Genomic DNA, 14,624 nt, shown 5'->3' with positions numbered 1-14,624 from the left:
TGTCCATGTGCCGGTTCATGCATGAAGTACTCAAACTATGTATTTTTTGGCCTCTACTTAGCTTTTGCTGACAAATGTTACAGATAACACGAGTTGGGTCATCTTTATCGATCTGAAAAAATGCCCAGGCTATGCAAGGCTTAGCACCCATGCGACCTGAAGAGCCACCACGACTTGTGGTGAGAGGCAGAGTTGTGTTTGAGGATGCAGTTGTTGACGTGCTTCCAGTACTACGTCTCTGTCCAGGAAGGCGCAACCTGACCTCGTCGTCACTAGCATCTTCCTCCACCTCCTCTGCTGACCTCATCTCTTGGCTGACTGTGGGTTGACAGTAAGTGGGATCTCCGACCTCATCATCATCACCCTGTGCGTTATCACACCCGTCGTCCTCAGAGCCAACCTGTTCCTGCCCTGACAAAAAACTAAAGTTGTCGCTCCAATCAGGTATTTGATTCTTATCATCGTCTTCCTCATTGTCTCCACCAACAGGAGTTACAGTTTGGGAATGAGGGTCTACATTATGGTCTGAACCTTCTGCGTCTGGTCCTGGATCCGACTCATAAAGATTCTGGGCATCAGTGCAGATCATTTCCTCGTCTGGATTCACAGAAGCGCTGGAGTCGACCTCTGATTCCCAGGCTATAGTATGAGTAAACAGCTCTGCAGACTCAACCATCTGTTCTACCTCATACTCAGACGGGCAGCTGGAGATTTGGGAGCTGTGAGGAAGCAAGTGCGATTTGGGTGACACCTTTGAGGACTGGAGTATTTGTGATGTTGAAGTTGATGTGGAGGAGAGCCCACTTAAAGGAGCACTTGATATCCGTTGAAGCACCTGCTGTTTTTGTGCCTCATCTGGAATTTGTAGCGATTGGCGTGGCCGTAAGAAAGGGATCTTATCACATTGTCCGCTAAAAGAAGTAGACATTTTAGTTTGGCTGGAAGATGGTCTTTCTTCTGCACCTACCCCACGGACACAACCTTTTTTCCCCTTCCCAACACGCCTATTCCCCTTTCCACCAGCAGCAGGCCTTTTTCCACTCATTTTGGTGGTTAACTAATTCACAACTCTGGAGCTGTTTGCACAAAAAAACAATGGATGGTAACCGAGCAGAGCTGAGTGGCCAAACTGTGGTATTAGGCCAAAACTATTGGCTGGGTTAGATGCAGAAAAAAATTATTTTTAATTTGCAACCTGATGGAGGTCAGTATAGATGGACTAATAGACCAAGTCCCACACACCGCTAGAAGCCCAAATATTTTTTCAGAGCTAGATGCAGAAAATTTTTTTATTCAATTTGCAACCTGATGGAGGTCAGTATAGATGGATTAATAGACCAAGTCCCACACACCGCTAGAAGCCCAAATATTTTTTCAGAGCTAGATGCAGAAATTTTTTTTATTCAATTTGCAACCTGATGGAGGTCAGTATAGATGGACTAATAGACCAAGTCCCACACACTGCTAGAAGCCCAAATATTTTTTCAGAGCTAGATGTAGAAAAAAAATATTTTTAATTTGCAACCTGATGGAGGTCAGTATAGATGGACTAATAGACCAAGTCCCACACACTGCTAGAAGCCCAAATATTTTTTCAGAGCGAGATGCAGAAAAAAATTATTTTTAATTTTCAACCTGATGGAGGTCAGTATAGATGGACTAATAGACCAAGTCCCACACACCGCTAGAAGCCCAAATATTTTTTCAGAGCTAGATGCAGAAAAAAATTATATTCAATTTGCACCCTGCTGGAGGTCAGTATAGAAGGACTAATAGAACAAGTCCCACACACTGCTAGAAGCCCAAATATTTTTTCAGAGCTAAATGAAGAAAAAAATTATTTTTAATTTGCAACCTGATGGAGGTCAGTATAGATGGACTAATAGACCAAGTCCCACACACTGCTAGAAGCCCAAATATTTTTTCAGAGCTAGATGCAGAAAAAAATTATTTTTAATTTGCAACCTGATGGAGGTCAGTATAGATGGACTAATAGACCAAGTCCCACACATTGCTAGAAGCCCAAATATTTTTTCAGAGCTAGATGCAGAAAAAAATTATTTTTAATTTGCAACCTGATGGAGGTCAGTATAGATGGACTAATAGACCAAGTCCCACACACCGCTAGAAGCCCAAATATTTTTTCAGAGCTAGATGCAGAAAAAAATTATATTCAATTTGCACCCTGCTGGAGGTCAGTATAGAAGGACTAATAGAACAAGTCCCACACACTGCTAGAAGCCCAAATATTTTTTCAGAGCTAAATGAAGAAAAAAATTATTTTTAATTTGCAACCTGATGGAGGTCAGTATAGATGGACTAATAGACCAAGTCCCACACACTGCTAGAAGCCCAAATATTTTTTCAGAGCTAGATGCAGAAAAAAATTATATTCAGTTTGCAACCTGATGGAGGTCAGTATAGATGGACTAATAGAATGATGCTATGCCCAAAAGATTTTACTTCACTAGGTGCAGTAAAAAAATTGGTATTCTATACACAGGTGGTATATCTTGCAACACAGATAGGCTACTCCACTGACTAAAACACTCTGCAATAGGCCAAAAAGGATTAGCTTTGCTAGATTCAGCCAAATGCTGTGAAAAAAACTTGCACAGCACTGGCACAGACCTGCCTGGCAAAAACTGATAGGAACTGATGTAACCTAGTCCTGAAAAGGACTCCAATTACAATTAGTCTTTACTCCCACAATCTATCTATTTAAGAGCACAGACCTGCTTGATAAAAGTCGTAGGAAATGCTGTAACCTAGTCCTTAAAAGGACTGCAATCACAACTATTCCCTACTCCCAAGCTATCTGTATATTTGTGCGAAAATTGGCTTGAAATTAACAAGGTATAGCGCACACAGCAACAGCGGTGCCGTCTAACACGCAGCTGCAGCAGTGAGAAAATGGTGGCGACGGGGAAAATGGCTTGGTCTTATAGGGCAAGGACATGTGATATACCCTGCCAATCACACATGCCCTTGCTTGTGTGAAAAAAAGCACTTCGCTCCGTGTGTGCGCTGCTGATAGGCTGACAGATTGCACCTCCCCACTGCAAATGCGGGAAAGAGAAAAAAAAATGGAGATCTTCATTGTTCCTGCAGAGATCCATCCCCTGCCCCTCCCCCAGCCCCGCTGTACACTCAAACTGCGTATTAACATTAATTTTCATCATTACTGAGAAAAAATCCAGTTATGATTTTGGTGCACGAACAGTTATCGAACATAACCTCGAACAGCCGAATTTTTCTCAAATTGTTCGTGTTCGCCGACCGGCTCGAACACCGCCCAAAACAGCTCGAATTTGAGATTGGCGAACAGTTCGAGTAGAACAACGCTCATCTCTAGTTGGGAGGCACCGAGTACAAGTGCTCTCTATTTGCTGATGATGTCCTAGTATATATCACTCAATCACATATATCCATCCATGCTGTTATGGCTGAAATAGATCACTTTGTTACATGGTCAAATTTTAAAATCAATGCAGCGAAGTCTGAGGCCCTCGATGTCTCCCTCCCCAAATCCATATAGGATTCCATCCAGTCCAACTTTCCCTTTGCCTGGCCCTCACAGGGTATCAAATACTTAGGAATTCCTATTCATAGAGACCTCTCCCATCTATGTTATCTTAATTTTGGGCCCTTTATTGAACAACTCCATACAGACCACGGTTGGCAAGTTAGAACTGTAAGATTCACTACGTGAACCACTGGTGTTTTGTGGAAAAGCACATGTACACTGTGTTCCAAATTATTATGCAAAAAGTGTTTAGGAGTGATAAGGGAAGAATTTGTTTGTTTGTCAGTTAAACTCATTGATGGTGATGTGTGTCAGGGCTCTTTATATCACTGTAAGCAATTGCAGACATCTGTGCTAATTAGTTTGGCAGGTGTGTCCAATGAAAGGCAAGACTGCTTAAGAAGGCTGTCTCACATTATTAAGCAGCCTACATTTTCTGCCAAAATGGGAAAGAAAAAGGATGTGTCGGCTGCTGAGGAGCAACAAATTGTGGAGTGTTTAGGTCAAGGCATGACTACAATCAACATTGTGCGATGATCAGGATGAAGTGTCTTGGCAATCAAGAAGTATGTAGCTGATTCACAGTACACACGTGTGCGTGCTGATAAGGGCAAATTGAGGACTCTTTCCTACAGGCAATTACGTCAGGTTGAAAGAGCAGCGGTAAAAAAGCCTTGTCATAGCAGCAGACAAGTTTTTGAAGCTGCTTGTGCCTCCAACGTCCCCCGAACAACAAGATGCAGGGTCCTTCAGAGGTTTGCAGCTGTGCATACGCCATCCTGTCGACCTCCTCTATCCACTTCACACAAGCAGAAACGGCTCCAGTGGGCCAAACATTACATGAAGACTGATTTCAAAACTGTTTTGTTCACGGATGAGTGCCATGCAGCGCTCGATGGTCCAGATGGATGGAGTGGAGGATGGCTGGTTGATGGACACCCCACGCAAACACGGCTACAGCGCCAACAAGGAGGAGGTGGAGTAATGTTTTTGGCTGGAATCATGGGGAGAGAGATTGTCGGCCCCTTTAGGATCCCTGAAGGCGCTAAAGATGAACTCCATAATGTATGTGGATTTTCTCAAACAGCACTTCCTGCCATGGTTCAAGAAGAAGAACCGTGTATTTCACAGCAAGATCATTTTTCTGCATGATAATGCACCATCTCATGCTGCACATAAAACATCTGCATCTCTGGCTGATATGGGCATAAAAGGGGACAAACTTATGGTGTGACCCCCATGCTCCCCTGACCTCTACCCCATTCAGAACCTTTGGAGCATCATTAAAAGGAGTGTCTATGATGGCGGGAGGCAGTTCACATCTAAGCAACAGCTCTGGGAGGGTATTCTGTCCTCATGCAAAACAATTGAAGCAGAAACCATCCAAAACCTGACAAATTCAATGGACGAGAGAGTTCAGAAGCTCCTTTCGAACAAGGGGTCCTATGTGAAAATGTAACATCACCTAGAATAAAATTTTGAGTTGAAAACTGTTTGATTTCAGTTTCTAACAACCTGCTAATGCTTATAATTTCAAAAATGACCATTTTTTTGGTCTTTATTAAAATGAAAGGGTTGATCGAAAAGTTTGGGGGATCTAAGAGTGTGGCAACCCAGTAGTCATGATTACTTCGAATTCTGACAATATGAGGGTCATGCTGCAGGTAGTGCAGCAAGAAGGCACTTATGTGTCTTGCGCATCTCGGAGCCCCAAAATTATTTTCCGGGCTAGATGCAGCTAAAAATTATTATTAATTTTAAATCTGGTGAAGCTTTAGTATAGATGGCCTAATAGGATAAGTGCTGCACACTGCTACAAAGCCCAAATTATTTTCCAGTCAAGATACAGATAAACATGATTAGTAATTTTAAATCTGGTGGAGCTTATTATAGATGGCCTAATAGAATCAGTGCTGCACACTGCTACAAAGCCCAAATTATTTTCCAGCCAAGATACAGATAAACATGATTAGTAATTTGAAAGCTTAAAACGGTTGGTAGGGTGATTTTAACCAATCATCAAGCTTTTACTCTCCCCAGGATGACACAGGGGTAGAAAAGTCGTTTCGGATACATGATTTGTTCATCTTTATGAACGTGAGTCTGTCTACATTATCAGTGGAGAGCCGCGTGCGCTTATCTGTCAGCACACCACCAGCAGCGCTGAACACACGTTCAGACAGAACGCTGGCTACGGGGCATGACAAGATCTCCAAGGCGTAAGTGGCTAGCTCCGGCCATTTATCCAGATTGGAAGCCCAAAAAGAGCAAGGGTCCAGTGACACAGTCGTGGCTTCAATGTTTACTTGGAGATACTCCTGTACCATCGTCTCTAGGCGTTGACTATGTGTCAGACTTCTTGTCTCCTGTGGCCTTGCAAAGGATGGGCTAAAAAAGTGATGAAATGATTCCGCAAAATTGATGTTACCAGCAGATACTGTGGTTCTGTTACGGTTTGAGTGCTGAACACTTGACGGTCCCACGGTTGGCAAGTTGGAACTGTGAGATTCACTACGTGCACCACTGGTATTTTGTGGAAAAGCACATGTAAGATTCTGCAACAGTCTCTGCTGATACTCCTGCATGCGTGCATCCCTTTCTATGGCAGGAATAATTTCTGCAAATTTACTTTTGTACCGGGGATCTAACAGTGTGGCAACCCAGTAGTCAGGATTATTTCTAATTCTCACAATTCGAGGGTCATGTTGCAGGTAGTGCAGCAAGAAGGCACTCATGTGTGTTGCGCATCCAGGAGCACCAAGTCCCTGTTGTGTTGGTGGCGAGGTAACAATCATGCTTCCTTCCTCTGTCCTCTCCCCCCAACCTCGCACAACAGAAATGTGATCAAGGTCTCCCTCATCTGATGAGTCTTCCATCAGTTCGTCCTCCACTTCTTCCTGGGCTCCTGCACCTTCCTCACTAGTTTGGCTGCTACCATGCGCCCTGGTAAAACCATCTCCCCCACCCTCACATGCCTGCCGCCTTGGTGCTGCCGACCGTCTGGACCTTGCAGATGTTAGCGCTTCCGCATACAACTCCTCCTCCTCTACTTCCTCCACCTCCTCTTGTGCCACCACCTGACTCCGAATTCTGTTTAACATGTGCTCCAGCATGTAAATCACCGGAATAGTCATGCTGATAATGGCATCGTCAGCACTAAACATCTTCGTCGCCATTTCAAAACTGTGCAGAAGGGTGCATAGGTCCTTGATCTGAGACCACTCCTCCAGCGTGATTTGCCCCACCTCTGGATCTCGTTGGCCCAGGCTATACGTCAGAACGTATTGCACCAGGGCTTGTCGGTGCTGCCACAGTTGCTGCAACATGTGCAGAGTTGAATTCCACCGGGTAGGCACATCGCATTTTAGCCGGTGAAGTGGCAGGCCCAACGACTTCTGTAGAGATGTAAGTCACTGAGCTGCGGGATGCGAACGGCGAAAGTGAGCACACAGCGACTTTGCCCTCTGCAGAAGGCCATCTAGTCTGGGATAGTGGGCTAAAAATTGCTGGACAACCAGGTTCAACACGTGAGCCATACAAGGCACGTGTGTGACATTGCCCCGGCGAAGGGCCGCACCCAGGTTTGCAGCATTGTCGCACACGGCCTTCCCTGGTTTCAGGTCCAGTGGAGACAACCATTCATGAAATTGGTTCTCCAGAGCTGACCACAACTCCTCAGCTGTGTGACTCACATTTCCCAGACATTTCAATGTAAAAACCGCCTGATGACGTTGAGCCCTACTGCCAGCATAGTAAGGAGGTGTGCAGGATCCCTTCTGCGCAGTTAGAAAGCTTGTGGCATGACCAGACAGGCTTTGGGTGCAGGTGGAAGACCGAGAGGAGGTTGAGGAGGCAGAAGCAGTGGAGGAACTTTGACATAAAGAGGATTGACGCACAACTCGTGGGGATGGCAAGACTTGGACAGCAGCCCCTTGTCCTACTGTCACCATAGTTACCCAGTGCCCAGTCAGCGACATGTAACGCCCCTGTCCATGCCTACTCGTCCAAGTGTCTGTGGTGAAATGCACCCTGTCACACACAGAGTTTCTCAAAGAAGCGGTGATGTTGTGTGCGACATGCTGGTGGAGCGCAGGCACACCTTTCTTTGAGAAGTAGTGCCGACTGGGCATCTGGTACTGGGGCACTGTGACGGACATAAGGTCTCGAAAATCCTCTGTGTCCACCAGGCAGAAAGGCAGCATTTCTGTAGCCAAGAACTTGCAGATGGTGAAATTCAACCTCTTAGCTTTCTCATGGCTAGGAGGAAATGGTCTTTTACTTGTCCACATCTGAGGGACCGAGGGCTGGCTATTGTGCTTAGACGGGGTTGATAAGGGTGTCCCCGGCAAACTGCCGGTCTGTGAGGAAGATGCAGGCGGACATGTTAGGTTGCCTTGATCCAAAGGTGGTGCTATGGATGTCGGACAGCGCTCAACACCAGCTGGTGTTACCACCTCCAAAGAAAATGATGACCTGCCAATCACGCTGGCTGTTGCGGGTAAAGAGGTGGCAGGTCTGCGCCCCAAAACAGGTGTGACTGCTGTCCCCCCAGTCACAGAGGATGAAGAGGCCGCGGATGCACAAGATATGGCAGACGGTGGTTGGCCCGGCCGGCTAGGCCGCATTGTAGCACACTGAGCTTCCCACTGCAACTTATGCTTCATGTCCATGTGCCGGTTCATGCATGAAGTACTCAAACTATGTATTTTTTGGCCTCTACTTAGCTTTTGCTGACAAATGTTACAGATAACACGAGTTGGGTCATCTTTATCGATCTGAAAATATGCCCAGGCTATGCAAGGCTTAGCACCCATGCGACCTGAAGAGCCACCACAACTTGTGGTGAGAGGCAGAGTTGTGTTTGAGGATGCAGTTGTTGACGTGCTTCCAGTACTACGTCTCTGTCCAGGAAGGCGCAACCTGACCTCGTCGTCACTAGCATCTTCCTCCACCTCCTCTGCTGACCTCATCTCTTGGCTGACTGTGGGTTGACAGTAAGTGGGATCTCCAACCTCATCATCATCACCCTGTGCGTTATCACACCCGTCGTCCTCAGAGCCAACCTGTTCCTGCCCTGACAAAAAACTAAAGTTGTTGCTCCAATCAGGTATTTGAGTCTTATCATCGTCTTCCTCATTGTCTCCACCAACAGGAGTTACAGTTTGGGAATGAGGGTCTACATTATGGTCAGAACCTTCTGCGTCTGGTCCTGGATCTGACTCATAAAGATTCTGGGCATCAGTGCAGATCATTTCCTCGTCTGGATTCACAGAAGCGCTGGAGTCGACCTCTGATTCCCAGGCTATAGTATGAGTAAACAGCTCTGCAGACTCAACCATCTGTTCTACCTCATACTCAGACGGGCAGCTGGAGATTTGGGAGCTGTGAGGAAGCAAGTGCGATTGGGGTGACACCTTTGAGGACTGGAGTATTTGTGATGTTGAAGTTGATGTGGAGGAGAGCCCACTTAAAGGAGCACTTGATATCCGTTGAAGCACCTGCTGTTTTTGTGCCTCATCTGGAATTTGTAGCGATTGGCGTGGCCGTAAGAAAGGGATCTTATCACATTGTCCGCTAAAAGAAGTAGACATTTTAGTTTGGCTGGAAGATGGTCTTTCTTCTGCAGATGTTACTGTTGCTTTAACACCTACCCCACGGACACAACCTTTTTTCCCCTTCCCAACACGCCTATTCCCCTTTCCACCAGCAGCAGGCCTTTTTCCACTCATTTTGGTGCTTAACTAATTAACAACTCTGGAGTTGTTTGCACAAAAAAACAATGGATGGGAACCGAGCAGAGCTGAGTGGCCAAACTGTGGTATTAGGCCAAAACTATTGGCTGGGTTAGATGCAGAAAAAAATTATATTCAATTTGCAACCTGATGGAGGTCAGTATAGATGGACTAATAGAGAAAGTCCCACACACTGCTAGAAGGCCAAATATTTTTTCAGAGCTAGATGCAGAAAAAAATATATTCAGTTTGCAACCTGATGGAGGTCTGTATAGATGGATTAATAGAACAAGTCCCACACACAGCTAGAAGCCCAATATTTTTTCAGAGGTAGATGCAGAAAAAAATATATTCAGTTTGCAACCTGATGGAGGTCTGTATAGATGGATTAATAGAACAAGTCCCACACACAGCTAGATGCCCAATATTTTTTCAGAGGTAGATGCAGAAAAAAATATATTCAGTTTGCAACCTGATGGAGGTCAGTATAGATGGACTAATACAACAAGTCCCACACACAGCTAGAAGCCCAATATTTTTTCAGAGGTAGATGCAGAAAAAAATATATTCAGTTTGCAACCTGATGGAGGTCTGTATAGATGGATTCATAGAACAAGTCCCACACACAGCTAGAAGCCCAATATTTTTTCAGAGGTAGATGCAGAAAAAAATATATTCAGTTTGCAACCTGATGGAGGTCAGTATAGATGGACTAATACAACAAGTCCCACACACAGCTAGAAGCCCAATATTTTTTCAGAGGTAGATGCAGAAAAAAATATATTCAGTTTGCAACCTGATGGAGCTCAGTATAGATGGACTAATACAACAAGTCCCACACACAGCTAGAAGCCCAATATTTTTTCAGAGCTAGATGCAGAAAAAAATTATATTCAATTTGCAACCTGATGGAGGTCAGTATAGATGGACTAATAGAATGATGCTATGCCCAAAAGATTTTACTTCACTAGGTGCAGTAAAAAAATTGGTGGTATATCTTGCAACACAGATAGGCTACTCCACTGACTAACACACTCTGCAATAGGCCAAAAAGGATTAGCTTTGCTAGATTCAGCCAAATGCTGTGAAAAAAACTTGCACAGCACTGGCACAGACCTGCCTGGCAAAAACTGATAGGAACTGATGTAACCTAGTCCTGAAAAGGACTCCAATTACAATTAGTCTTTACTCCCACAATCTATCTATTTAAGAGCACAGACCTGCCTGATAAAAGTCATAGGAAATGCTGTAACCTAGTCCTTAAAAGGACTGCAATCACAACTATTCCCTACTCCCAAGCTATCTGTAGATTTGTGCAAAAATTGGCTTGAAATTAACAAGGTATAGCGCACACAGCAACAGCGGTGCCGTCTAACACGCAGCTGCAGCAGTGAGAAAATGGTGGCGACAGGGAAAATGGCTTGGTCTTATAGGGCAAGGACATGTGACATACACTGCCAATGACACATGCCCTTGCTTGTGTGAAAAAAAGCACTTCGCTCCGTGTGTGCGCTGCTGATAGGCTGACAGATTGCACCTCCCCACTGTAAATGCGGGAAAGAGAAAAAAAAATGGAGATCTTCATTGTTCCTGCAGAGATCCATCCCCTGCCTCTCCCCCCACCCCGCTGTACACTCAAACTGCGTATTAATATTCATTTTCATCATTACTGAGAAAAAATCCAGTTATGATTTTGGTGCACGAACAGTTATCGAACATAACCTCGAACAGCCGAATTTTTATCAAATTGTTCATGTTCGCCTAACGGCTCTAACACCGCCCAAAACAGCTCGAATTTGAGATTGGCGAACAGTTCGAGTAGAACAACGCTCATCTCTACTCCGTACTTACCTCCTGTGTTCTAGCTATCTTCCTGTATCTTCCAGTCTGTTCCATGTGAACAGAGCCCTGTCCTGTCTGCTTTCACCTTCTGCTCTGTTCTGCTCTGCTTGCTCACCGCTCTGGTGGTTCCGCTCTGCTCCGCTTGTTTACAGCACCTGCGGTTCCGCTCTGCCCTGCTTGTTTACCACATCTGCGGTTCCGCTCTTCCCTGCTTGTTCACCGCTCCGTTGGTTCCGCACTTCTCCGCTTGTTCACCGCACCTGCGGTTCCGCTCTGCTCTGCTTGTTCATTGCACCTGCCGTTTTTCTCCGCTCTGCTTGTTCACCGCACCTGTGGTTTTGCTCCGCTCTGCTTGTTCACCGCACCTGCGGTTTTGTTCTGCTCTGCTTGTTCACCGCACCTGCGGTTTTGTTCCTCTCTGCTTGTTCACCGCACCTGCAGTTTTGCTCCTCTCTGCTTGTTCACCGATCCTGCGGTTTTGCTCTGCTAGTCCACCACACCTGCGGCTCTGTTCCTGTATCCCAGTCTGTACTGTTCCCTACCCAGCCTGCGTTCATACCTGCCAGTATCTGCCTGTCTACATTCCAGCCGTGCCTGCCAGCACCCACCTGCCTTCATACCAGCCGTGCCTGCTAGTACCCACCTGCCTTCCTACCAGCTGTTCCTGCCAGTGCCCACCTGTCTGCATACCAGCTAACCTGCCTGTTGCTGCATTCCCCAGTGTGGGTCAACAGCTGTGACCGGGGTCTGACCTGGAGAAACACCTGGTCCCTCTGCTCGGTTCCTCCCTGGTTCACGGAGTCGACTGAGCCGCCGTGTGACCTTGGTCGGATCGGGTTGATACTTAGTTACACCCCTCCAGGCACTCCTCGGTTCATGGTACAGTGGGATCACTAATCACGCTCACACTACTCTGCCCACGGGTGTGCGTAACGGTTTGCTCAGGCCATGGTTCCCGTTGAAACCCATGGCCCTTCGCTCTCAGAGACATTTGAATCCTTGTCAGGCGAATATGTGCACCAAGAAAAATTTTTTTTCTCAAGCTGTGGTCCAGGCGATTTACGCACCAGCCCAAATGGAGCTATCAGCACTCATTCCTGCGGATCCACCACGGTACTATGGGGATCAAAGCCGTGCTTTTGTGGAGTAATGTATGCTGCATTTCAAATTCTATGCTCACTATTTTCCCACTGATCGGGTGAAAGTTGCATTCATGATGTTGTATTTAGCGGGTGATGCCTTGAATTGGATCACCCCCCTATGGGAAGCATGGGATCCTATCGTCTTTGACCTACAGGACTTCCTGGTGGCCTTTCTAATGGTCTTTGATGACCCTAAAACTGAGGCTTGTGCTAAAGCTTCCCTTCCCAGTATCCTGGAGCAGCCCCAATGGGTAATGTGTGTAGATAGCCTACCAGTTCTCCAGCCTGAAGAGACTGCTGCCCACACAGAATCCACACAGGATGACAATGCTCCACAGAATACTTTCCTTCCCAACCTCAAGAGGCAGTCCAGACGTGCAAGGCGTAGATATAAACCATCACGCCAGGTTCTGTCCTTCCAAAGACCTCCTGTTCCCCAGCATGTAGAGGCAGCTCTCCGCACAGAATCCATGAAGGATGACTATGTTCGTCAGGCAAAGCAGAAGCCAGAACTCAGTCACAAAATCGGATTGCGGTCTGGCTGCAGTTGTTTGGGACCTCCTGACAGGCTTTGTCAAGCGAAGGTTGGAGAATCCCAAAACATTAGGACTGTAGAAGAGGCTGCCCTTGACGTTAGTGTTTCCACTCCACAGACGACCATGACTGTCACAGTGGCAAGTGAAGGCATCGGATTAACCGGAAGTTTCGGGGATAGAATGCCTTGAAGAGTCTGTGTTTGATTCCCGTCCAACATCTCCAGAAGCCGGTTTGGGCATTGTCAGCGGAAGGACGAGCCCAACTCAGAAACAGTCAAAATATGTCTGTACAAATAAAGCTCCAGATTGGAGCATTACACATGAAGGAGTTCACATTCAAGGTGCTGTCTGGTTTACTCACAGGTCGTCCAGAGCCGAGAGATCTAGCGCCCGCTCAGGTCTGGAGATCCTGCATGGTGTTTCCTGGGGGACTGCTGAGGTGCAAGGGGTGTCCAGTCCCCATATCTTCAGGACAGTCAGCAGTTTCTTCTTCTTCTTTACCAGATCTGCTAGTCGCTGACTCGCTGTGTGCTGAAGTCTCCGAAGGATGGGAAGCGGAGGCATTGTCCCCACACAGTCTCGACAATTGTACCAATGATCTGGCTTTAGTCACCGCCCCGCCTCACAGACGTGTTATCTCAGAAACCAGACTGAAGTTGGTCCCTAAGGAAGAATCCTCCATCTCTAACAAATCTGGCAATAAGTCCATCAAGGCATTGGCTACCTCCAAGTCTCTGCATCCCTCCAACCAGACGGAGGACCTCCAGTTGCCTCCTGAATCCTCCGGGGTGCTATCTGACAACAAATGGATAGAGACTTTTCTGCACCCTGTGCAAGGTACTTCGCCCATTTCATCCAGTAAGCTGGGCAAAGTGTACGTCAAGGCGGTGGTTACCCCCGAGTCTCTGCACCCCTCCAACCAGGCGGAGGACTTCCATTTGTCTCTTGAATCCTCCGGGGTGCTACCTGATAACAAATGGAAAGAGACTTTTCTGCACCCTGTACCTGGTACTTCGCCCACTTCATCCAGTAAGCTTGGCAAAGTGCACGTCAAAGGGGTAGTTTCCCCCACGTCTCTGCACCCCTTCAACCTGGTGGAGGATCTCCAGTTGTCCCATGTATCCTTTGGGGTGCTACCCGATATTAATAAGTGGAGAGAGACTTTACTGTGTCCTGTTCCTGGTTTCTCGCCCACTTCATCTATTGCTGAGGACGGCCCGATGGAAGGAAGCATCCTAGTTACCAAGATGATGAGACCAGCTTTGTTCCCTCTAGTGGACAGAAGAGGAAATCTTCTTGAGGAGAAGGATCGGCCTACAAATTCTCTGCAAAAAATCCTTGCTGGCTGGAGGAAGGGGGGCATAAAGGGGGGGTACTGTAACATACCTGGCAATATGCTTGTGTGGCGCCCCTGAGGGTTCAATCGCCAAAGAGATACTGCACCTCACCCAGAAGTGTGGTGTCTCCTTCTCTCAGGTAAGGATTGAGTGCTGCCCAGAACCCCTACACCTACATCCAAAACTACACTGCTCCAGGCAAGCTGGAAGGGCAAGATGCAATGTGTTTTCCTGATGAGCCCTGTCCCTGGCTAGAGTGGGGGGAACCCAAAGGTAGGGGGAACTAGTAGTGGGTGTGCGTGGAGAAAGTAGTTTAGGGGAGCACTTTAAGAGGAGGTATATATAGGGAAGCCATCTTGGGGTGGTGGTGGAGTACAGTACAGACAGTCAGTAAGTGAAGACAGTCTGGGAGCAGTTTCTCTTTAGGAGCTCTGCTCCACAAATGGGGCCTAGTGCTAGAGGCCCAGGAGGGGAGCAGAGGAGTAGGCTCCAAACTACAGTATGGATCC

This window comes from Phyllobates terribilis, unplaced genomic scaffold (assembly GCF_046119375.1).
Source record: "Phyllobates terribilis strain yellow unplaced genomic scaffold, ASM4611937v1 Scaffold_33__1_contigs__length_13283291, whole genome shotgun sequence".
NCBI classification, from domain to species: domain Eukaryota; kingdom Metazoa; phylum Chordata; class Amphibia; order Anura; family Dendrobatidae; genus Phyllobates; species Phyllobates terribilis.
The sequence above is the reverse complement of the archived record's forward strand: the minus strand, read 5'-3'. Positions refer to the sequence as shown.